The 24,542-nt window shown below is 38.7% G+C and overlaps 1 protein-coding gene across 7 annotated transcripts in view; it reads right to left on the bottom strand.

Annotated features, from left to right (window-relative positions):
* The window catches only part of RAB27B (RAB27B, member RAS oncogene family), a 206,502-nt gene that overhangs the window by 44,738 nt on the left and 137,222 nt on the right, over positions 1–24,542 (bottom strand). The window contains exon 1 of one of the 7 annotated variants that reach the window (XM_082699657.1): positions 14,192–14,602. The exons of the other annotated variants lie outside the window; for them this stretch is intronic. The gene's annotated coding sequence lies outside the window, so the exon portion shown is untranslated. Of the gene's footprint in view, positions 1–14,191; positions 14,603–24,542 lie in introns of those variants that run through there. 7 annotated transcript variants of the gene reach the window in all.

Genomic DNA, 24,542 nt, shown 5'->3' on the forward strand with positions numbered 1-24,542 from the left:
TGAAACGGAGGAAAAATGTATAGCTCCAGTTTGGCCAAAGTTTATAAAATCTGAAGAAATTTTTAAAGGAAGACTTCATCATTTACATTTATATTTCAGAAGAATAGAAATAATCCCCCCCCCCTTACCATACAACATTTTAACATGTTGGGATCAAGTAGACTGAGCTGAAGGTTAGGATATGTCTCATTTGCAAAGAAACCAGTTTTCCCTTCTTTACTGTGTAATAGTTTAACACTGGTCCCCTGGCCCAGCTGGTATGCAGCAGGCACACACCAGTGTGTCTTAGATGCTCCTTTATTCTTATTGGTCAGCAGGTGCCATGCTAGTTTTTCAACATCTTTACTATTACCCATAGTCCCTGGGGAACCAGGAGAAAAAACAGGAGAGATGAGTTCCAATTACACCCTAGATGCTATATTTAAAATCACTTCAAGAGAAAGTTCTCCCATCGAAAGCACCTTGTCATTATAGGGTAGCTTAGCACTACTAAAACAACTAAAAAAATACATTTTATTAAAAATCTAAAGTTAGGGGCACCTGGGTGGCTCAGTGGGTTAAAGCCTCTGCCTTTGGCTCAGGTCGTGATCCCAGGGTCCTGGGACTGAGCCCCACATTGGGCTCTCTGCTCAGCAGGGAGCCTGCTTCCCTCTCTCTCTCTCTGCCTGCCTCTCTGCCTGCTTAGTGATCTCTGTCTGTCAAATAAATAAAATAAAATCTTTTTAAAAAATCTAAAATTATAGGTACACTATTACCAGAAAACTTTAATACATATTAAATATTAAATATTTAACTATATTAAATAGAAATATTAAATAAGTGTATTAAATACTAAATAGGAAAATTAAATATTAAAATATAACATATTTAAGAAATATTTAAATGTTGCATATGGTGCTAATTTATTTTAATGCCTTTCTGAATCTCAATCATCAGAAAAAGTTGTGGCACAAACCCCACTCAGATTATGCTACTCACTGACACAAATGTGATAAATGGTATACATGAATTTGAAGGACAGTGATTGACTTTACAGAGTTTTAGAATCTCTGTTCATTAAAAAATAATAGAAAGCCAAAAAATTACAAAGGCATGAATTGAAGATATTTACAACACATATTTATGTCTAAAACTAGCAAATCTAAGGTAAAATGGTAGCAGCAACCCCCAGACTAAGAATATTTATTAACTAGGCATTTTTTTCTCTTAATACCTAATACCAATAAATATCTTAAACTATATTATAACCAATGTTTTGATTTCTGTTTTGACCCATACCATAGTAAAAAAGGATTTCTACCTAACCTCTTTTTGTGCTCCTAACGGTTATTTATTTATTTTTGTCTTTCTTGATATTGCCATCTAAGCTTTGATGGGCTTCAGACTGTCCAGAAAAATCAAATTATACTTAAAAATTAGTTGAAAATATCTGTCTAAATTTCTATTCAAACATAAAGCTTTATAGAACTCTTTTTCTGAAAAATAGCTCAAAATCTCATGTCTTTGAAAAGATACTGGAAGTAAAATCAGTACATTTGATTAAGTATTCTAGTAGTTCTGCAAAAAAAAAAAAATTAAAATTAAAATTAAAAATCCCATAAAACCCTCTTAAAAATTCCTGTCATTACCTGACCCAGGTTTTTCCTACAGTGGAATAAATAGATGACATCTTACATAACCCTTCTTACAAACAAGTGGGTCAACTACTTCCATGTCAGTTTTATATATTTCAGTGACTTGAGATTATTTGGAGATAAGCCAAGTACAGACAGAAACCCAGGTCCAAATCTTCCCATGATGAACTCGTTAGTTCACTTTGGGCTATTTCTTACAAAGAAGCCTCTGCTATCAGACACTTGACCTACCTTGTTGCTTGACAACATTTCCAAATAAGTTAATGTGGCAAACACAGGTCTCTGTTTTACTTACTGTAATCAGTAAGGTATATTTTTAACTCTAAGGAAAGTCAAACTATTTAATCTGTGATCCCTGTGAATTGTTTAAGTCCTCAATTCTGAACCATTTTCTTTGATGTAGTAAGTTGGCTTTTCTAGATTGACAGATTAGAAATTGGACTGAATAGTATACTGGTGTCTATTTCTGAAGGTAACAACTCAAAGGGCAGTAATGGTTTTAAAGATCACTCTAAATTTACCCAGATGCAATCAACCAAGAGATCTTTGGTATCATGTATCTAAAAGGTTGGCCATTTAGTTTGTAATTGTGGGCCTGGACCCATTGAGAGGTTATGGAGCCGTTTACAAGCCCATCTCTTATGCTAGCGGTTGGCTGAGGTTGGCTCAGAAAAATGCTACCGTTCCTGATGGGAAAAAAGGCTTCTGCTGATTAGTCAATTACAATTACTTCCGTCTGCAGACTAACCACAGTGTCTGGCAGTTTACCACCTGAGTCTACTTACATATATTTGTAATGTTTATCCATGAGACAGGACACGAAGAACTTACTGTCAAGAATATATAGTTAAGGGGCCCCTGGGTGGCTCAGTGGGTTAAGCCTCTGCCTTCAGCTCAGGTCATGATCCCAGGGTGCTGGAATCGAGCCCCGCATGGGGCTCTCTGCTCAGCAGGGAGCCTGCTTCCTCCTCTCTGTCTGCCTGCCTCTCTGCCTACTTGTGATCTCTCTGTCCAATAAATAAATAAAGTCTTTTTAAAAAAATCAGCACACACCCTTTCCCATTCTAAAAAAAAAAAAGAAAAAGAATATATAGTTAAGTGTTATGGACAGTAATGGTGAGCAAGACTCAAACTATCAGAGGACTTATTCCCTTCCTGAGGACTGACTTAAGAGATTCTACAGAAGGACACCAATGATCCTTCCTATAACGGGATGTGACAAAATTTTCAGAATGAGGGTTTGAACACGTATCTAGCCCAGGATCTGTCCTTAATAATGGAAGACTTTATTTGAGAGCTGCTCAAGAATTTTCAGGCCATAGTAACACCAATAACATGGACCACATTAGCTTTTATTTATAAAGTTCTTTTTTGCCCCAAATTGTTCCCCTACAGTTGCAACTTCTGACATTACACCTGCAACTTCTAACATTATGCATGTCTTTGGATTTTTGCTACATAAAGTAAATATGCTCACTGGGAAGAGTAATTCATGAGCTGTTTTCAGTCATAGCTACTTAGGAGAGTTTAAGTTGTTAGAAAGAATAGTCAACAAGCCACTAATTCCCCATCTTAGAAGCAACAAAATACTAAAAAGAGAGAAAATTGGGCTCTGAGATGTTCTGAAAAAGAACAGTTTTCTCTTGACATGTATTAAAAAGGAAGTTCTTTGCTCCACTTTCAACAAATGTCAAAGAAAAAAACTCAAGGAGACAATTTTACCTCCATGACAATATGTACTATGCAATACATTTTTTTGTTCTGGCAGGAATTTATAAGAATGCTTGACCTTATAAGAACCTAACTTACTCCCAATTATGTAGGAAGAAGCTGAGGATATATCAGCTCTCTAATATGTCTCCAAAAAAAGAATCTTTTCTTCTTTAATAAGGCCTCAGGACAAAAGCAATTACTCTTAAGAATGTTAGAGATTTACTTATAGACACCATTGTTAGCGTATAAATCTACTTCTGGAAACTTGACACTGGAGTGATTATCATAAAAATATTTATTCTCCTCTTTAGTTCTAGTCTCAATTCATTTCAGATCCAGTTAAGCAGGGTAATTTCAAAGTAATGGGAATAAAATTATATTTGCTGCTTAAAAAAAAAAAAAACGAAAAAATGTGGAAGCAACCCAGTGTTCATCACATGAATGGATAAAGAAGATGCAGTGTATATATACAATGGAATATTATTCAGCCATTAAAAAGAATGAAATTTTCAGGCACCTGGGTGGCTCAGTGGGTTAAAGCCTCTGCCTTCAGCTCGGGTCATGATCCCAGGGTCCTGGGATTGAGCCCCACACTGGGCTCTCTGTTCTGCAGGAAGCCTGTTTCCTTCTCTCTCTCTCTCTCTCTCTCTCTGCCTGCTTCTCTGCCTACTTGTGATCTCTGTCAAATAAATAAATAAAATCTTAAAAAAAAAAAACACAGAATGAAATCTTGACATTTGAGACTACATGGATGGACTTAGAGGGTATAGTCCTAAGTGAAATAAGTCAGTCAGAGAAAGATAAATACCATATGATTTAACACATACGTGGAATTTAAGGGGGAAAAAAAACCCAATGAACAAAAAAAGAGAGAGACAAACAAAAAATAGATTCTGAAATACAGAGACCAAACTAATGGCGGCCAGAGGGATGGCTGTTGGGGGAATGGCTAAAATAAAGGGCATTAAGAGTACACTTATCTTGATGAGCACCGAGAAATGTGTAGAATTGTTGAATCATTATGTTGTGCACCTGAAACTAAACTGTATATTAAATAAACATGAAAATAAAATGAAGAATTAAAAAAGATATTATTCAAGATTCAGTCTACTTCTTAGATTTTTCTTAATTAGTGCTGGATTTGGTATATGTTCTCAGTATCTTGGAGGGCTAGAGAGAATATCAGGCCAAGAGAAAAACCTTAAATAGATTTAAAAACTTTTACTTCTGCCCTTAAATTTCTTTTCCTCAAGACCTTGTGGTTTGGAGAAGATCTCACTGTCACCCACATCACTCAATTCAATTCTGCCTTTAAATCATTCCTTGGGCTGATTTTGGCAATAATGTTAAAAGAAACTAGACTCATAAGGATCATGGCTAGAAGACATGTGAGACATGCTTATTTTAAACTTCTTTCATCCTTTTCATAGCTTGGCATAAATGTCTGAAACCTCAACAGAATATATGTAAAAAAATACAAAAAAAAAAAAAACAACAACAACAACAACAAAAAAAACTTACCCAAACAGAAAGTGGTAGTAAGAAAAGGTAGAATTTGCAAAACTGTGCTCATTAAAATGAAAATGACCAAACTACTGATGTTCCTACACAATGACCAAGATTTGAAAACTGGTGCATTAAATGAATGCATTCTTTTGGTGGTAACATTTCAAAGCTGAAAATGATGGTGGTTGTTGTCAGTCTTTAATCAAGGACTTGTTATCAATGCAAATTTTCATCCCTGACAACAGGATCAAAGAGCTATAATTGATAGTGATCTACACAGGTTCATCATAAGTCACAGCTTTTATGAAAAACACATTTGTGCAGAACAAGATGTCGGAAATGATGTATCTGTAACAAAGAATGCTTTACACACCTGGAATCCAGAAGGGAAAGAGAGAACACCTCAATTTGACAAGTAGGCATGCAGAATGTTCTTATACTAGTTACTTAATAATCAGAAATATGTTTCTGATCAGTAATAATCAGAAAAATTCAGAATGTCTTTAAATGTAATGACCTATTCCCAGGACTTTTTCATTTATTTATTTATTTTTATTTTTAATAATTTTTTATTTTTTTATTTTTTTTTAATATAATTTTTTATTTTTTATAAACATATATTTTTATCCCCAGGGGTACAGGTCTGTGAATCACCAGGTTTACACACTTCACAGCACTCACCAAAGCACATACCCACCCCAATGTCCATAATCCCACCCCCTTCTCCCAAACCCCCTCCCCCCAGCAACCCTCAGTTTGTTTTGTGAGATTAAGAGTCACTTATGGTTTGTCTCCCTCCTAGTCCCATCTTGTTTCATTTATTCTTCTCCTACCCACTTAAGCCCCCATGTTGCATCACCACTTCCTCATATCAGGGAGATCATATGATAGTTGTCTTTCTCTGCTTGACTTATTTCACTAAGCATGATACGCTCTAGTTCCATCCATGTTGTCGCAAATGGCAAGATTTCATTTCTTTTGACGACAAAGCAGGAAAGAATGTCCAATGGAAAAAAGACAGCCTCTTCAATAAATGGTGCTGGGAAAATTGGACAGCCACATGCAGAAAAATGAAATTGGACCATTTCCTTACACCACACACAAAAATAGACTCAAAATGGATGAAGGACCTCAATGTGAGAAAGGAATCCATCAAAATCCTTGAGGAGAACACAGGCAGCAACCTCTTCGACCTCAGCCGCAGCAACATCTTCCTAGGAACAACGCCAAAGGCAAGGGAAGCAAGGGCAAAAATGAACTTTTGGGATTTCATCAAGATCAAAAGCTTTTGCACAGCAAAGGAAACAGTTAACAAAACCAAAAGACAACTGACAGAATGGGAGAAGATATTTGCAAACGACATATCAGATAAAGGACTAGTGTCCAGAATCTATAAAGAACTTAGCAAACTCAACACCCAAAGAACAAATAATCCAATCAAGAAATGGGCAGAGGACATGAACAGACATTTCTGCAAAGAAGACATCCAGATGGCCAACAGACACATGAAAAAGTGCTCCTTATCACTCGGCATCAGGGAAATACAAATCAAAACCAGGACTTTTTCAAATAGTGAGCTAGAAAGCATATTGTCATGGGGATGGAGATGGGATGAGAAAAGAAGGGGTAGCAGAGAGAGAATGTGTCCCTAAACTTGTCAATCCCTTGACATATATTTACATTTGACAATATTTTACATATTGTGGGAAATAGCAAAAGTAATCATTATTAGAGAATTATTCTTTAACTCTTAGAACATCAAGATACTTACTATGTTTTGGTAAATAGAGGTTGAGATTAAAAGTGACACAAAGTCAGTCATAGCAGAGCTAGAACAAAGCTACTGAATAAAATGGGAGGGAACTGGTTTTTTTATTGATACTGGTTGGGTGTCCGTTAGTACGACACGGTATTAATAAGCCCAAACCAATAGATTCAGTCCCTCTGGGAATCTGTTAGGGTTTCCATTCCATGGCACTAGAACACATTCCTTACTGAGATACTTGCCATTTTTCACAAGTGGGGCCTGAGAGAGAATACAGACCAGAATCCTAGAGAAAGGAAGTATTACTCAAAGTGACTGCCCTACAGAAAGGGATAAATGATGTCCTATTCATAAACTAAGAGTAAAGATATCCTTAATATGTTCTTCCAATTTAACCATAATGATAATAATAATGACAACGAATATATATCATTAGATATAACCTTACATTTCCCCTCTTCTCAGAACTTAAGTGTCTTCATTAGCCAAAGCAGATCAGTGCTGACAGAAGAAGAAGAAAATCAAGAGTCTGATGTTCCGACTACTACTTTCCCTGAGAGACGACACTTGGTCTTGCAGATTTAGCCAGCATATCTCAGTCGCTGTCACCAGGCTGACCTCTTCTAGGAGGTTTGGATTCCAGAATCTATTACCCTGAACATATACAACTGAATGAGCACAGACAGCCCATGTGCAGTGTATCTTTGTCCCCTAACTTGGTTCACCATTTTTTATACCTAATTTCAATTTGGGGGACCACTTTTCATCCATCTATTGCCTCCTTAAAAACCAGCTATTAAAACTTTATAAAAAAATAAAAATAAAAAAATAAATAAAAACTTTATAAAAATTTCTTCTTTCTCCTACTATCTGGTCAATGCCATTCTTTTTTTTTTTTTTTTAAGGTTTTATTTATGTATTTGACAGAGAGAGAGATCATGATTAGGCAGAGAGGCAGACAGAGAGAGGAAGGGAAGCAGGCTCCCTGAGAACCTGATGCGGGGCTCGATCCCAGGACCCCAAGATCATGACCTGAGCCAAAGGCAGAGGCTTAACCCACTGAGCCACCCAGACGCCCCTGGTCAATGCCATTCTTGTTCATTATTTCTCTAATCTGACTTCTCTTCTCCAAGCATACAATCACTGAGCTAACTTCAGATGTTATTTCCCATTCCTAACTGATCTCTCTAGAGTTTTTAACCCCCTTAAATTTATCTTCCTGTTTATTATCACAATACTGCATTGAAACCACTAACTGAAACTTTGGTTGGTGACACTAAAATGATCTTTTCAAGGATCTCTCTAACATACCAGATTCTAAGTTCTTCAAGAGCAGGAATTGCTTTATTCAGCCTTTTTCAACCAAAATACCAAATATGCTGCTGACACATCAAAGGCACTTTATGACTTTTTTCAATAAAAAATTCAAATATACAAAAATTATGCCAGAGGTTAAATTGCTATAATCAGTTTTACTATGGTGAGCAGATCTTTTATTGCAATGAATACCACTGTCAACTTTGAGATAACTAATTCAATTTTCTTTAAATTTATGCTTTACAGTAGAATCTGTGCTCTCCAAAGGGTGTCAATAATTCTTTGAGTCCTTATTTTCATTTTCTGGATCAAGTTATCATACACAATAACATGCTTACTGTAAAAAAAAAAAAAACTAATCTGAAAGCAGTTTGGAACTATTTTTTTCATCTACACACTTTTAAAAAACATAGTTCCTGGGGGCGCCTGGGTGGCTCAGTGGGTTAAAGCCTCTGCCTTTGGCTCAGGTCATGATCTCAGGGTCCTGGGATCGAGCCCCGCATCGGGCTCTCTGCTGGGTGGGGAGCCTGCTTCCTCCTCTCCCTCTGCCTGCCTCTCTGCCTACTTGTGATCTCTCTCTGTGTGAAATAAATTAAAAAAAAAAAAAAAAAAAAAAAAAAAAACATAGTTCCTGTTGGGGTGCCTGGGTGGCTCAGTGGGTTAAAGCCTCTGCCTTCGGCTAAGGTCATGATCCCAGGGTCCTGGGATCGAGCCCCACATTGGGCTCTCTGCTAGGCAGGGAGCCTGCTCCCCCTCTTTCTCTGCCTGCCTCTCTGCCTACTTGTGATCTCTGTCTGTCAAATAAATAAATAAAATCTTAAAAAAATAAAATAAAATAGAACCTTTCTTAAAAAGCAAACAAACAAACAAAAGACACAGTTCCTAAAAAATAAGACAAATAAAAATGTTTCTACTGGTTATAAAATAGTATGATGCAAACATGGCATCTTTCTTTAAATACATAGTCAACATTTATGAATTTGAATTGTTTCTTTTCTCTTGAAATAATTCTCTGTTCTCAAGCTGCCAAGACTCTCCCTGCATGTGGATATTTACTATATTGATTTTAAGAACCAACATTACTTTAGAACAAAGGCACCAGACTTCAAGACTTTATTCACAAAAATCACCCGAATTCAACACTTTCCAGGAACTGAGAGGAAACTAACTTCTGGTTTCCTTGGCCTCATGCATGGGTTTATTTTGAATGTCAAAGTGTCCTTTGAGAGAGTGACAAACTGTAAGAAGTGAGAACCACGCAGACCACACTTGATTAGAAACGCTGCTGGGAATGAGAAAGAAACATTCATGATTCAAGGGCATTCCATCTTTGCAACAACTCAGTTATCATCACACACTCGTTTGACAGAGAAAACCACAGCATAGAATTCAAAGACTTCCTCCCAGTTTGCACCGGAAACAGACGCACACCAGGCCTTCTCCAAGTCTGCAGAAGAGACCGAGTCTGGGCCTTGAGGCAGCTTTCCCCATCCAAGGACAGCACACACCCATCCTTATGCTCCACTTTTCCTCTCGCCCTCTCATCTCTCTGGAAATGCCCTTATCCCCAGATACCAGAGATTAGATCAAGATATCAGGGATAATAAAGGTCATTTGGTGCAGCCTCCCAGCACAGGCCATCTCTTGGCTGCAACAAAGAATTTTTGGAGTGGAACATTCCTTGGTCTTCTTTGGTTGTATTCAGTCCCTGCCATGACTTCCTGAGTGGTCTTTTCAGCCCCTCTTAACCCCCTGCCTTCCACTTAAACCCTCTGTCAGCTCACTGAAGGCACCACACTCTTTCCCAGGTGGAGATCTCAGCAGGTTCCTCGGCTCCATCTGGATCGTTCTGTCCTGACAGCCCACTTGAGTCGCACCCAAATATCCTTTAGTCTCCACTGAAACACAAGTTTCCTCAGACAGGTCTTCTTGACCAAACCCAGCATTATTCTTGCCCATTTAAAGAAGTTACTCCCGGTCACAATAACTTCTCAACTTCCTTTGACTTAAATTTTCTTTTGGTGTTATCAATTCCTTCCCATTTTGGAACACTATTTTCTTTTTTGTAGAAATTAGAAGGAAACACAATAGAAACTGAGTAATTCTACTTTCACTCACATCCATTAACTTCCTTATTCACTGCTTCGCTTTAAACAATGCTAGAAGAATCTTTGGTTCTCCTCAGCACTCCTTCCAGGCTTCAGCCCACTCTGGGTTTTACTCCTCTTCATTCTCTCTCAACAGCTCACAACACCTTTGTAAGGATTTCTAATTATGTGCTCCTTTGTTCATCTGTTCTAGAAGCCAGTTTTTTAAAATGCCTTTACTAGAGCCTCTATGTAGCCTCATGAATTTCTCTAGTAGTCTCTCTTTGGGGATTTTGCAAAATGCTCTTTCCAGCATTTGTTAAAGTTAGTTTATCTGAATTCCTTATTTTTAACAACTCTGTCTTCTGTCAAGGTTGCCAATGATTCCAAGTTGCCACAGGCAATTATCACTTTCTGGTCCTCGTCTCACTCTGCATCATTGCAATGTCTGACCCAAGTCACCATTCCCTGTTTTTGGAAACACTTCCTGGCTTGGGTTCTGTGACAACACTCTTTTGTGGGGGGGCGGGGGTGGTTACTGACTCCTCTGCAAGATCCCTTGATGTTACAATAAGCCAGAGTGTGGTCCTTTGGTAATATCCTCAAGACCAGGGGTCTAATAGCTCCCACAGAATCTCTATTTCCAAATTTCTATGAGCAGCTGTGACTTCTTCCAAGTACTCCAAGTTCTATATCCAAAGCCCAATTGAACATTTCCACATGGATACCTAAGAGTATCTCAAAAGGCTGAAAATGAATTGTGCATTTCCCTTCCAATTTTTTTTTTTTTTTCTCTTGGCTTCATCCACCTCAGGAAAGAGCTTCACCACCTGTCTTATAAAACTCCACACGAAACCTGATGATCATTTTGATTCTCCCTTTTCTTCAATCCACCCCCTTATCTGATTTGTCAGCAAGTCCTGTTGGCTCTGTCTTCAAAGAGGTCCTGAATCTATTTCTTTCTCTCCAGGACAACTATTCCCGATCTATGCCACTGTCATCTGCTGGCATAACCCCCTATCTAGTCTCCTGGTCTTTCTCTGCTCACTAGACAGGGTGATCTTTCAGAAAGATGGCCTTCTCTGAGGCTTTGCTTCCAAATCATACAGCATCCTCCTACCCCTCCCAGGTCACTCTCCTTATTTCACATTACATTTTTTAAAATAGCACTGAAACTTGGATGATTGCTAATCTGTATATTAACTTAAGTGTCTATCTCTAAGCTCGAATGTAATTTCCATGATATTAACCTCTATTACCCACTGGCTTAGAAAAATACCAAGGCTCAGAGTATGATTAGTCTCTTGAATGAATTTTCAATGGACAGTATCTAAATCTTAGTGTCTTCTCACTTCATTCAGAAAAAAAAAAAATCAAAAGTCAACATGTTTTTCAGGACTTTCAAAGCCCTCTGTGACCCGGCCCCATTATCACCCCACCCCCATTTTTTGCTACCCCAGCCCCCTTCCAGGTGTTGCAGCCTGTTTGGTTTCCTAGAAGATGCCAGACAAAGCTCTGCTTGTTATCCTTTCTGTCTGGAAAACTCTTCCTACTCAAAATCGCACGGCTCACTCTCTGACTTCCTTCAGACCAATATTCAAATATCATCTTTGCAAGAAAGCTTTCCCTGGGCACCTGATCTAAAATTTCAACACCTGCTGGGCCATGCCCCCACGGTTTGATATTTTCTCCCAGCATTTATCTCTCATGAAGTATAGCTTCAGATTCTGTGTATCTTGTTTATTCCCTATCTCACCGGTAAAAGGCAAACTCTGTGGGGCCGGGATGTTCATCTGTTGTCTGTTTTGTCCAGTTCTGTCCACACAGAGCCCAGAAGAGTGCTTGGCAGTAATAAATACTTGTTAAATAAGTGAACAAGAAACTTAAATTATTTTTCTTAATACATGGAAGTTGTTCACGTAAAAAGATTTGAGATGGTATTTTTTGTGATTATGTATTAAACAGAGTTTTAGTATCATTACTGGTCATTTAGACAAGTTTCCTTCATTCAAGGAGGACCTACGAAAGAAGGTTAGTATTTGAAAAACACGAATAATGATTGTGTGAAACAAATCAAGTAAAACTCTCAACTCCACGAATGGGGTTTACAATAGGCTTTTATTATGCTTAGTGATGTTGCTATGTTCTACTACTATATCATAAACTTCAGCTCAAGTACACCTAATAATGAGTAAAGAATCATTCTCCTTTAGACACCAACTCTAGAAAGTGACATACTCTCCAATGGGAAACACCTGGTTTGTCCTGTCTATTTTTACTATAATTGTTTTCCTGCATATCAACATTACAATTACTTGCTTAAGAGCTGAACTATTGACTAAGCTACCTTGATGAAGCAACTCAAGAAACTAGATTAATGGCGAGGTGAGCTTTATGTGAATAGTCTACGTTTCATGCTCTGCTGATCTGAAAGACCGAAAACCCAACCTGAAACTTCAAAGAGTGAGGGTGGGAAAAGAGCAGATTTCTGCTTGGAACAACCTGGGGTTGGGGCTGACTTCCACTTTTCCAGGAAAAAAACAAAACAAAACAAAACAAAAACAAAAACAAAAACCAGTTAACTAAATGAAAAGCAACTCAGAAACCAGTAGATAATTTTAGAGTAAGCTGGGGTCTCAGGAGCTGAGAGGACGGATGTCTGAGGTCACCTCGTTATCAGGTCAAATATTCCTGTTCCAGAAATGGCCCATGAGAGCCACCATTGCTCACATTTGACAGATTCCCTTTATTACTTCTTGGCAACTATGAGAACAGGCTCATCCAGTTTCATCTGAAATGTTTGTTTTCCTTTTGAAAGCAATGACGGTAACAATTTAGGAGAGGCCCATAACCCTTAAGCAGAAAAGCCTCACTAATACAAAACTGTCAAGATGACCCTTTTTGGTCACCCATAAGAATCTCCTCTTGCCTTCAAGAAAGGCTGATCCCATCTGGGTAGAGGATCATGCTAAGAAACGATGAAAAATAACTCTTTAGGGGGAATGGCACAAGGCAAGTATGGTTCTCATTTAATACTACAATGTGGACTTTATAATAACTTGAAAATTCAACAAACTTAAATGCCTAAGTCTGTAATGCCGAAGTCCATCTTCTCTGTTAACTTCTCAAATTTAGAACTATACAACCATGCATATAAATATGTATATTTATTAATAACATCACTGAATATGCATGACTGTAACTAAATATTAAGAATAAGTACACATTAAAAAAAATAGAAACATATCAAAATTCATGGATACTGTTATTTTAAATAATAATTTTGTTGTTAATAACCCTGGAACCACATTTATTAATTTGGACTTAATTTGGTAATGTACCATTTAATCAACTGGAACCTTATATCCTTAATTTTAGATTTTGAAATAAAAAGCCACTAAGCATGATGCAGGGGTGGCGACTTGAACCAAACATGGCTCTTCCCTCCTAAGACAGCCTGCAGCCTTCACCAGTCACCTACCTGCCTCAGTATTTTTCGAAGAATCAAATTATGTTGTATTGGGTGGGAAGCTCTTGGAAGTTAAGGTACCGTGGCCACGTGAACAAGCACCCATGCAAACACCCTCGCAGCGGTCATGCAAGGATCAGGGTTTGGAAATAACTGAGCAAAAATACGGGAAGACAGAAATTACTTTTGATTTCTCTGTGGCCACCACACCTGTGGAAGCAAAAAAATAAAAATAAAAAAAAAAATTCCTGTCACTTAGCTGGCTCGGATCACTCAAATACTTGCCCTTCTCTAAACACATCATCATCATCATCATCATCAATTATTTGAGCTGTTTGGGGATACAGACGGAAGGGTGCTGGCATTGCTGTGACTTGTTTTGGGGGCTGAGGCGGTGGTGTTTGCTTAATCCTAACCAGCTGTTTGCTACGGAAATACCCAGACAGAACACAGCCGGCCCGGGTTTCCCGGGGCTCCGGGGCCGACCCCACCGCGGTGCCCCGGGAGCGCTGCGGCCCCGCGCGCTCGCGCCCCGCACCGGCCCCCGCAGGGCACACGCTCCGCTGGGCTCGGCTCGCCCCCCTCCCGGCCCGCCGCTCCCCGTCCACGTCTCACTTCCTTCTCGCGGGCGGGCGGCTGGGAGCACCGGGGCGGGCGGGGAGCGCATTCCTGCCCTGGCAGCGCGGCTGCCGCAACTCACCAGCCTGCGAAGTCTCTCCGCGGGAGCGCCGGGGGTCGGGTGTCCGAGGTCTCGGTCCGCTCTGCCAAAGCCCGGACTCCGGGGCTCCCGCGCGCCCGCGACCGCACGGGATCTGCTCTACGGGGCGCCGCTCGTGGGGACAGCTCCTAGTTTCTCCACCTGCCGCTCGGGATCGGTCCCCAGCCCCTGCCCGTCGGGACTGCCAGGGGCAGGACTTGGAGAACCACCCCCGGGTCGGCCGCCGAGCCTCCGGGATCTGGAAGGTCTGTGTGAGAAGAAGGCGTGTCTCCCCGTCCTAACGCCGACGTGCCGAGCTCACCTCGGGCAATCTTGCTGGTGACTCAAAGGCGCGGGGCTCCTGTAAATCCTCCCCACTGCGGGGCTGTAAGCCCGGGCAGCCAGCTCACTGTTATTCCTCTATTTTCCCGTGTCGTGTTTGCAACCTCTTGTTCAAAGAGCCCGGGGCACTGTGCGAGCTTCTTTCAAGGCACGGCGTCCTCTCCTCCCAGGGGAGGTCTCCTGAACGGCGGGCAGAGCAAGGAGCTGCCCTGGGGAATAAGAGGGGACCTAACGAAATCAGTGCTTTGAAAGTTGGGACCTGGTCATTTGAATGCGTTAAGCAGTATGCACCGTCCCAATTTTTGTGGCCTCCTAATGTCACTTCACAGAGCCGTAGGGTAGTAAGTAGAGCTCATGTCTATGACAGCAAAGAAAAATCTAGAGCGTCCACATGCACTGAACAAATAATTATAAAGTGTCTACACGTGGCAGACCCGGCTCTAGGCACGCTGGCTCCTTCTGTCCGCAACACAGATCCTGGCTGGCTCTCTTGAGGGAACAGTTCAGACTGACTCTGGCATCCCAGAGTTTATGGGCTGATGGTAAGGGGGAGAATCCAAGGTTACATATGTATAATAACAATGGAATTATTCCTCGGAGAAGAACATTTAAATGCTCCAAACCATTGTCGGGAAACAATGAGATGCTATTTAAATTTTAATTGTTGGACTCAGTTCTGGCAGGGGGCTTTCAGGACTATCTGGGAGACACCGCTGTTTCCAGCTAGGGAGCATCTCCCTGAGAATGCTGTGGGTGGAGAAGATGAAGGAAGAGCCCCAAACCAAAACCCAATGTCACACCCGGTAGTGAGAATGAAGAAGAGGACGATGGGAGAAAGTATTGGGTCCCACAAGACTCTATTAGAAAATATGAATGTTCTGTTTCCTTTGCCTCAAGGTTCTTGTCTAGAAAACTGGGATGATAAAATGCCTAGATAGGGTTATTGTGAGCAAAAGAGAATGGTGCCTAGCACTGTAAATTCTATATACACCCGTGTTGTTCATACATGTTATTTTGGTAGCTCTGATCTACTTCATTATCCTAAAGTAAGGTCCAATTAATAAAAATTATTCTGAACTATTAGGAGAAAGTATAGGAGGTTTGAATTGTAGATATTCAAAATGTACTGGGAATCTGTATTAATGGCAAATCTGTTTTGTATCCATTAGCACCATCTGAGTATATAATAAGCGTGTGTCCCTGGGCCTAGAGAGAGATAAAAGAAAGAACATAACTCTGAATTTATTCTACCGTAGGCAGCACATTAATTTCAAATGATTCTCAAAAAATATTTTAAAAATGATTTTCTATGCTCATCAGTGATAATCTGTATTTCTCCCCCCGTGTATGTGTTTACATTAATCCAAATAGCTATTATTCAAGCCCTGCCTGTAGATCATCTCATTTGATGTTCATCACACTGCTTTGAAAAAGGCAAGGAATCTATTATTTTTACTGTCCCCACTTTAAGGAAGAGACGGAGACTGAGAAAGTCCCAACAACGTGCCCAGAATCACGAGGATCATAAAGGTAGAACTCAGGTTTGCTGACCCCAAAAGCAGGGCTCAGGGTGGTCACTACCCTGTGCTGCCTCCCCTTTTCTAGAAAAATACCTGGCATAAGAAAGTCTAACGCAGACATTTCTCATCTGCTCCCAGATAAGCGGGCCAGCTGCCTCATAGGGCCCATTTCCACGTGGACGGCCCTCCTGGTGTCACCTACCACGGAAGTCCCATCTTTGGATTCTGAGGTTCAGAGGCATTAACATTACACAGTGATGCTACTCAGCTGCTGGAAAGTGGTGGAAGTTTTCCTTCCCTGGGGGAAGGGGGGTCCCAAGGAGAATGGTGGCAGAACAGGAGAGAAGTGATTCTGGGCCACCTCAGGAAGGCCACATTGACCAAAGGTAGAAGAGAATAAAAGACCCCACAAAACCAGTGAAAACAGGGGGGCAGCACCATGCGTCGTAGTCAAAATAAATGCCTTCCTGTACCCTGAGTTTCTGCGGCATAGATTAAGTAGACATAATCTGTCAATGGGTTTATCGACCAATAAACAGAGCACTAAAATAAACAGATACATGTATGTACATGGGAGACTTCATCCTCGCCCTTCCTAAACCCCTCTAACATGAGAAAAGAGGATTTTAAAATGTTACTAAATAATAGAAACAGATAGAAGAAGAGACCTCAAACGACAAAATAAACAGCAAAGATGGTTGAAAGAGTGTAAATCAGATGGAGGCTTGTAACTGACTTGGAAGAGAAGAGTTTACATTCTGCACGCCTGTAGGAGGGGTTATGGATAAGAAGCAAGATGATTCTCTGTGCTTTAGCCTGCGAGGCTTGGACCTAGGAGGCAGAAATACCACCATAGAAGGAGGCCAGGTGGTAGGGTGAACACAGGGGCTTGGCTAGACTTCTGTCTACAGAATGCTTGGACCCAAAACTTCCTTCCCCACTGCCGTGCAATCAACCAACCATAAGTTCCTCCATCTGCTCATCCCAGCCTCCAGGAGACTGGAAGTTTATTTTCTGGAGAAAGTAAACTAGAGTAATTTGTGGTTTAACAAGATGAACACATATTTTTACTCTGCTCCTATAGAAAAAGAATTAAAAATAAATTTATATGCAAGACAGGAAAAATCTCTCAAAGTTGAAAATCTACTCAAAATTTTAAAAGTTTGACAGATGGGTTGTTAAGATTCTGATAAAAAAAAAACTTCAGGGAAATAGAACAAAAAATTAGGGAAATTAAAAAAAAAATTAGAAAAAGGGGGAAATTTTCTGACTAAAGAGAATGCCAGAAAGTTCCAGAAAAGAGTTCTCTCTACCCAGAAAGGGTTGAAAAAGTAATTAAATGGGTAGTGCAAAAATGATTCCAGAAATCACAACCATGAATCTTTGGGATCAAAATTTCCACTAAACGTCCAAGAAAAGAATTTTTAAAAACAATTGATTAATTAAATATACCAAGATATATCATTCTGAAAATTATAAGCCCAAATAAAAAGAACATGAAACATCTTCCAGAAACATAAAGCAGATCACATAAAAGGAAAAGAATAAAAACTGCATTAGGTTTCTCAAGAGCCGTAACAGACCCAGAAGATTCTTTAAATGCTTTCACATTTAAAAATGAGATTATTTTGAACCTAGAATTGTGTACCCCGATACAATGTCAGTAAAGTGTGATTGAAGATATTTTCAGATTTGCCAGGATAGAAAAATGGACTTCTTGTACAGTTTTTAAAGAAGGGTCTCGAAAACAAGCTTATAAATCAAGAAAGAGAAAGAGATTGGGCCCAAGAAATGCAGGTCCAACATAGGAGACATAAAAGTGAATTCTCCAGAACAATTGTGAAGCAGGCCTGGAGAGAAAGCAGAAGGATGAGTTGGAGTAGGAAACGACTGCAGGAGAAGGAAGGAAGTATGCACATATACATTTGAAGAATTATTGATAAATGTGTGTGGTGAGACTGGAAATGCTCATCTGAGTCCATGTGCTCTTTCTCCTGAGCACCCTCACCAGATTTCATTTCTTAACCTTCTGCAGGTAGAGAGACATGTAATTGCGTCTAGCCCCTGGCATGTGGATAGCCGTGACATACACTATTTGCAGGCCTTTCCCTTAAGGTACTTAGGAGATCCTCTAAGTATTCTGTGGTATCTAGACACAAGACTCAGTAAAGAGTTCTGAGGCTTTAGAAGACATGAGAGCCCCAAGAGAGTAGAAGAAATGTGTAGCTCTGAATGACCGTGTGGTATAGAAGGCCTCCCTGCCACACATTGGACCATGACATGAGCCAGAAATCAACATACACCACATAAAGCCACTGAGACTTGGAGGCTCATTCGTTACAGCAGTTAGACTGCTCTGACTGTTACTGAAAGATCATTTGGGGGAATTTGTGAATAACTTACAGTAGATACAAAGTTTACTAAACAAATTTGAAAAAGGATATGACTAACTCCAGTGGGGAGAAAAGGCTAGGAGAGAAAAGCAACATAGTAATAATATACAACTCTGTTCAGATGTGGATATAATCAGAAAAGTGGGAACGCGGACAACAGAGGAACCATAAATTATGATGTGAGCAATAATTAAACAATTATGAACAATTAAATCTTTCTTGGTTTCCTTTGTCTGCCTTTTAACCAATTATCAGGTAATTTCCCCAGCATCCAAACCAACATTGATTGATGTCATTTCAGGAAAACATGCATTTCCTCCCAAAATATATATATGTAGAGCGTGGAGATAAGGAAAGACGATCTATCTACATATATAAGACAACTAAATCTTCAACCATGATAACAGCCCATCAGTAAACAATGTGTAAAATTGCTAAGTAAAGAAATAGCAGAATAAGCAAACCATTCGGAAATATGTAAGTACAATGAAAAAGGTGACTAAAATGTTTTACTGTGGGGATTGAGACTGGGTGCTTAGGGGGCGATCTACGCTGGTTTATAAGGAGTTACCACCGTTTTTTTAAAAAAACTATGTGATGCAGTGGCTAACTGAACATAATTTTAAAAAAATCTATAAGATATATCATCTCAATCAAAATAAAATTAATATTGAAGTAGTCTTAAAATAAACAGAAGGAAACAAAACATTTTAATAAAGGCAACATTACAAATTACTAAAGTATGTGTATATACTTTTGCATAAAAACTGTTAGCCATGGAGAAAGTAAATTCGGGGTACAGCCTGATAAAGTTGAGAGGGTCTCACAGTCATTAAGTTAGGTGTGCCTGATACTCTGCCAGGCCTGGGGGATAAAACGAAGACCACGAAAGAAAAATATAAGGTGCTCTAAGAGAAAATGAGGATTTTAAAGCTGTAAACAACAAATAGCTTTGGTTTCTTCTCTCTTGCCCTTGGTAACATGAGCCACTGATTTAACTTTCTGGGCAAGATACTGCCTTTCATTCCTTCCCAGTATGTTTAAAAGTTGGCATCGTGTCTATGCACTTGAACCTCACACTGATAGATCACCCTTCTATTGAAGGGTGAGTTAGGTAACTTCTGAAGGGTGGCAGAGAAGGCTTTGCCAAGGAGTCATGCGCGGGTTTGCCTCCACCCTCTGCTGGTTTTCAGTTCATATAAAGTCTGTCTAATCACAAATAAAATCAACCCCTCCCCAGTTTGAGGAAATCCCACGGCATGACTAAAAGTCACAAGACTGGACAACCAGGTCATGCTAGTTTTGCTAACTACTTTTAAAGATGTAAGTTCCAGAAATACATGTGCTAAAGTGAATTTCTACTAGCAATTAACTCGATAGGCATAACACATGAAAACCTATATTAGGCATCAAAGTGGACTTGTTCACGTAATTATAGGTAGCACATCTACTCTCCATGGTGTTCTTAACCTTCCACTTCTAACTTCATTTTGTCTCATTTTCTTAGGATGTGAAATAAGCATACACTGGGACCTTACATAGAAATTACTGTAACTCAGTCTAGTTCTTTCTTTCTATGTTAAAGGACTCTTGAACAGGAAAGGACCAAATGGTTTCATGAGTAATGCTTTCATATAGCCTTTAAGCATGCCTTGACTTGCAAAGAAGCCACAGTAGAGTGGGTGAGCCATATTTCTGTATATAAATAGTATAAGACTCCTTTATTAACAAAAAAATGCTGTAAGTATAATTCTGAAAGAGCTATGATTACAAAATTATTTAATTCATGTATCAAATTGATTAAGGACAAACAAATCCATTTTAATAAAACAAATAGGAAAGAATGTAACAACACATATATACACATATATATAGTCATATATCAACATATATATGTATAAACATAAGTATAGTCTTATATATGCACATGTATAGACACACATTTGCTTAATGTTAGCTTTATAATGAGCTACAAAATAAAAGGCTTTATGTGCCTATCATGTAAGTATAAGCAAATATATGATGATTTCTTCATTTTCCCCAAACATGTGATCTAAAAACTGTTTTCTTCACAACCTTTGCTATTTTTTATCTGCAAACAGTTCAAATAATGATGTCATATACTCAGGAATAATTGAATCTTTCTTAATTTTTTTTCCAGCCTATTAACCAATTATCAGGTAATTTTTCCAAGTGTCCAGACTAAAATTAATCAACGTAATTTCAGGCAAAAATATTCTTCCCCCAAAATACTCTTTTGATCAAATTACTTTCATGAATGTCCCATTATAAGAGATTTATAATGACACCAGTGTAAGATAAACATCTCTTTTTTAATGTATAATTTGAGAAATGATGTTGCCTTATACTTGATCATCTATGATATTAAAAAGATAACTTGCAAAAACAACAACTAGTACATGAAGATTTGGTCACAGCAAAGAATCCCATGTTAAGTGATTACTTTTTAAAACTGTATTTTCAAGAAATAGTCTGACTGTCTTAATAAACAATGAAATGAAATGAAATATGATCTATTTTTGTCATCATTAAATAAAAGTTAAAACTTTCTAGGACCATAATAAATTTTTATTATACTTCTAATATATATTTAAATGTTCTATTTCCAAACAGACTGGAAAATTCTCAGTACCATAGCCATCCACTACCTCCCAAAATACGCATTGCCACCATAACCACTAAGTTCCTGTTCTGTGAAATTTTTAGCTACAGATTTCGTTACTACTGCAGATTGAGAGAATGCAAGAAAGTCCCTGCATACTTCATGTAAAATGTAGGCTTTTGTTAGAACTACTCAGCCTATCTTAAATAAACTAGACACTATTTATTTTTACAGTTATATATCTGGTGACAGTCTTGAGAGAGAAGTCGTTTTAAAGGAACTGATAAAAACACACATGACCAGAATGAAGATAGAAAGCTAATAAGAACTTCCCATTTGCTTGAATTTCTCCACCTATAAAATGTGGTAAATATTAGTCTTCTTCTGGGTATAAGGCATTCAATCTAATGCATGTCTTGGTGGGAGTCATCTATAAAAGCCAAAGGGGTCAGACGCTCCTTGGGGGGCAATATACAGGGTCTAGATGCAGTAGCTTTGAGTGATTCCAAGGGTAGAGTTCCAATCGCATAACGGAAGGCAGTTAGGCTTGTAGCTCTGGTCCTAAACCAGCTTGCCCTAGAGTGGGGGACAACACAGTATGAAACCTGAGAAAAGCAATTTTACAATTAGAAGAAATAGGGAACTTGCTAAATTATATAAGCAAGAGAGAGAGGGAGAGATGAATGGGAATGGATTCCAAGGAAGAAGGAACACAATTTTAGAACAGGATGAATTGATTAATATGGATGCCCAGGATAAAATGCAATTTGATCAAGAGTGCTAATAATTGTTTTCTCAGTTTGATGAAATTCAAACCTAGAGTTAGCCCTATCTTAATTCAAAGCACACTTGCTCTCTAGGAAGGACACTGAAACATTACAAGTACATTGAGAATGTTTTCTTTCTACATTTTCACAAAAGATCGTGCAATTATTTTCCAAGATAACTGGCACTGGGGAACAAGAAACTTTACAGGATAGAATGCTGACTCTGAAGTGTCACTAATGACACTGTCAAAACCATCCCATGTTTGCCACTTTTTCCTTAACCTATAGGTTAAGGGTCAGTGTGATCAAAAGGTTAATTTCTGGGTCTCTGATATTGAACTCATGCCAAACAAACCTAGATAACATATCCAAAGGTAGGGGGCGCCTGTGTGGCTCAGGTCATGATCCTAGGGTCCTGGAATCGAACCCCAGGTCGGTTTCTCTGCTCAGCGGGAAGCCTGCTTCCCCCCACCCCCACTCTCTCTGCCTGCCTCTCTGACTACTTGTGATTTCTGTCTGTCAAATAAAAAAATAAAATCTTTTTAAAATTTTTTAAAAAATCCAAAGGGACAAGTATTCCTGGAACTCATTTCAAATATTAGTATCACTTTGCCATTAAGAACTTGAATGATGTAAAGAAAGTAATTCCTATCACATTTCCACCTGCTTTTCTACATTGACCTGGGTAGAAAGAGAATGGGTCTTCAAGAATGACAATGAATATCTAAAAGCCTAATAAGATGATGATGTCAACTCCAGTAAAGCAACTATCCGAATGGATATAAATCCTAATATCCTTGGCAAATGTGGCAGGTGGCTCTAAGTCATATATACACTGAATTTTACCTGCATTTGATTCAGATTTTAGACAAAGCACGTCTGCTTCTTACACTCTATGGCCAGGGGATTTATGAGACAAGATTTTTCTGTAATAGAATAGGATGTTCTATAGAGACTTTCGTATTTCAAAGTTACGGGATCATTTTGGAAGCTTCTATGTATAAAATTATAGAAGTAGGGATTTTCCCAAGTTCTGGATAGAGTAAAATGAGCAAGAATTCTAAATCTAAGGCTTAGGTTTGACTTCTAGTTCTCCCAAAAGCTATTTGTAATGACTTCATCTTTGATCTTACATGTTAAATCCACAGGGGTTTAAAATAATTTGCTTATAAAAATTTCGCATGTCTTATAAAAATTTCACGGGTCTGACATCACTATAGGTGTCCCAAGAATGAATGTTTTCTGAATGAGTCAATAAATAAAGGAATCTCTTCACTACCTTGACAGCCTTAGCAAGGAAGTTTCAAGGAAATGGACAGGAGTCTTTTGTCTTTTGTGCTTCATATTTCAGCAAATCTTTTTTTTTCATAATTGAAATATTGAAAGTTGAAGAAAATATTTGTGACAACGATTCAAAGCAGGAAATATTGCACTGTTGAAGTAAATGTGATTTACAATAGAATTGCCAGTAGCAAATTAAGGAAAGTCCTTGAGGCATAATGGTACAAATGTGTTTTTTTTCTCAATGAAAATTGCAACAAGAAACTTTGACTCCCTCACTATAGTTACTATAATCTTATGTCACAACTGAAGGTAAACATATTGGCCACTCTCTCTCCTACTAGTTAAGGAGATGAGTAAGCCACGGAAATGCCTTGTCTATTGCTGGACACCTTCAGTCTTGCCTCAGCTCATTAGTGGCAAAACCGGATTTGTAACAACCAGAAAATACACGGCCCAAACTTGCACTTTTGAATCTACGATCCTTTAATAAGAAGTAGATGGAATACAGTCAGGAGTGAAGAAAACCCTTTCAAGGACATTCTCACCACAGCGACAGACAAGAACCACAGAGCCCTGGAGGAAGGAGCCACAGCTGACAGCAACATGAGGACAAGGTATTAGCATTTTCTAAGCCATGATATCTGGTTTGTTTCTTCTCTGAATTATGCCAATTAAGGCCAAAATTGCAGAGATTTAACAGAGGACCTAGGCTTCTTCATCTTATATCCCATGATGAGACTTAAAATTCTCATTTGTATCAAGAAGATAGTATGTCATAAATGATTAGTTTTATTTGCCATTATTCCACATATGTTTGTTGTATGTGTATATATACATATGTGTATGTGTGCATATTTTGTATGTATGTATATATACATATATGTGTATGCACTTTTCCCCTTACACTAAAGGTTCAATTCTTCTTCATTTTTTCTTTAAACCACTAGAAATAAGAAAGTTATTAACAAAAGTAATTCCTAAAATGTCTTTGTTACTTAGTTTGGAATCACAGAAACTCAAATTTTAAAAGCAACCATTTAGGTCAAGTTCTCTTCTAAGGAACATTATATCTAGAGATATTAATAACCATGTGTGCATTAGAAGGGTTCTGCTGTCAGACTAATTTAATATTGCTTCTGCTACCACCTCTTAAAATTCATACTAAGAAGGGTGCCTGGCTAGCTCAGTCAGTAGAGCACGTGATTCTTGATTTCAGGGTCGTGAGTTCAAGCCCCATGTTGGGTGTAGAGCTCACTAAATAAAATTCGTGAGGCACCTGGGTGGCTCAGTCAGTTGGGTATTTAGTGAGCACTTACACATGTTATGAGGTCCTATGTTTAGATTTCAGAACCAATTCCATCATCTCTCTCCAATCCCTTATTTCTTCTTTTATATAAAAAGGCTAATAATAGCAATAGTCACCTC

This window comes from Mustela nivalis (genome assembly GCF_964662115.1).
Source record: "Mustela nivalis genome assembly, chromosome: 14".
In the NCBI taxonomy this organism is placed as follows: Eukaryota; Metazoa; Chordata; class Mammalia; order Carnivora; family Mustelidae; genus Mustela; species Mustela nivalis.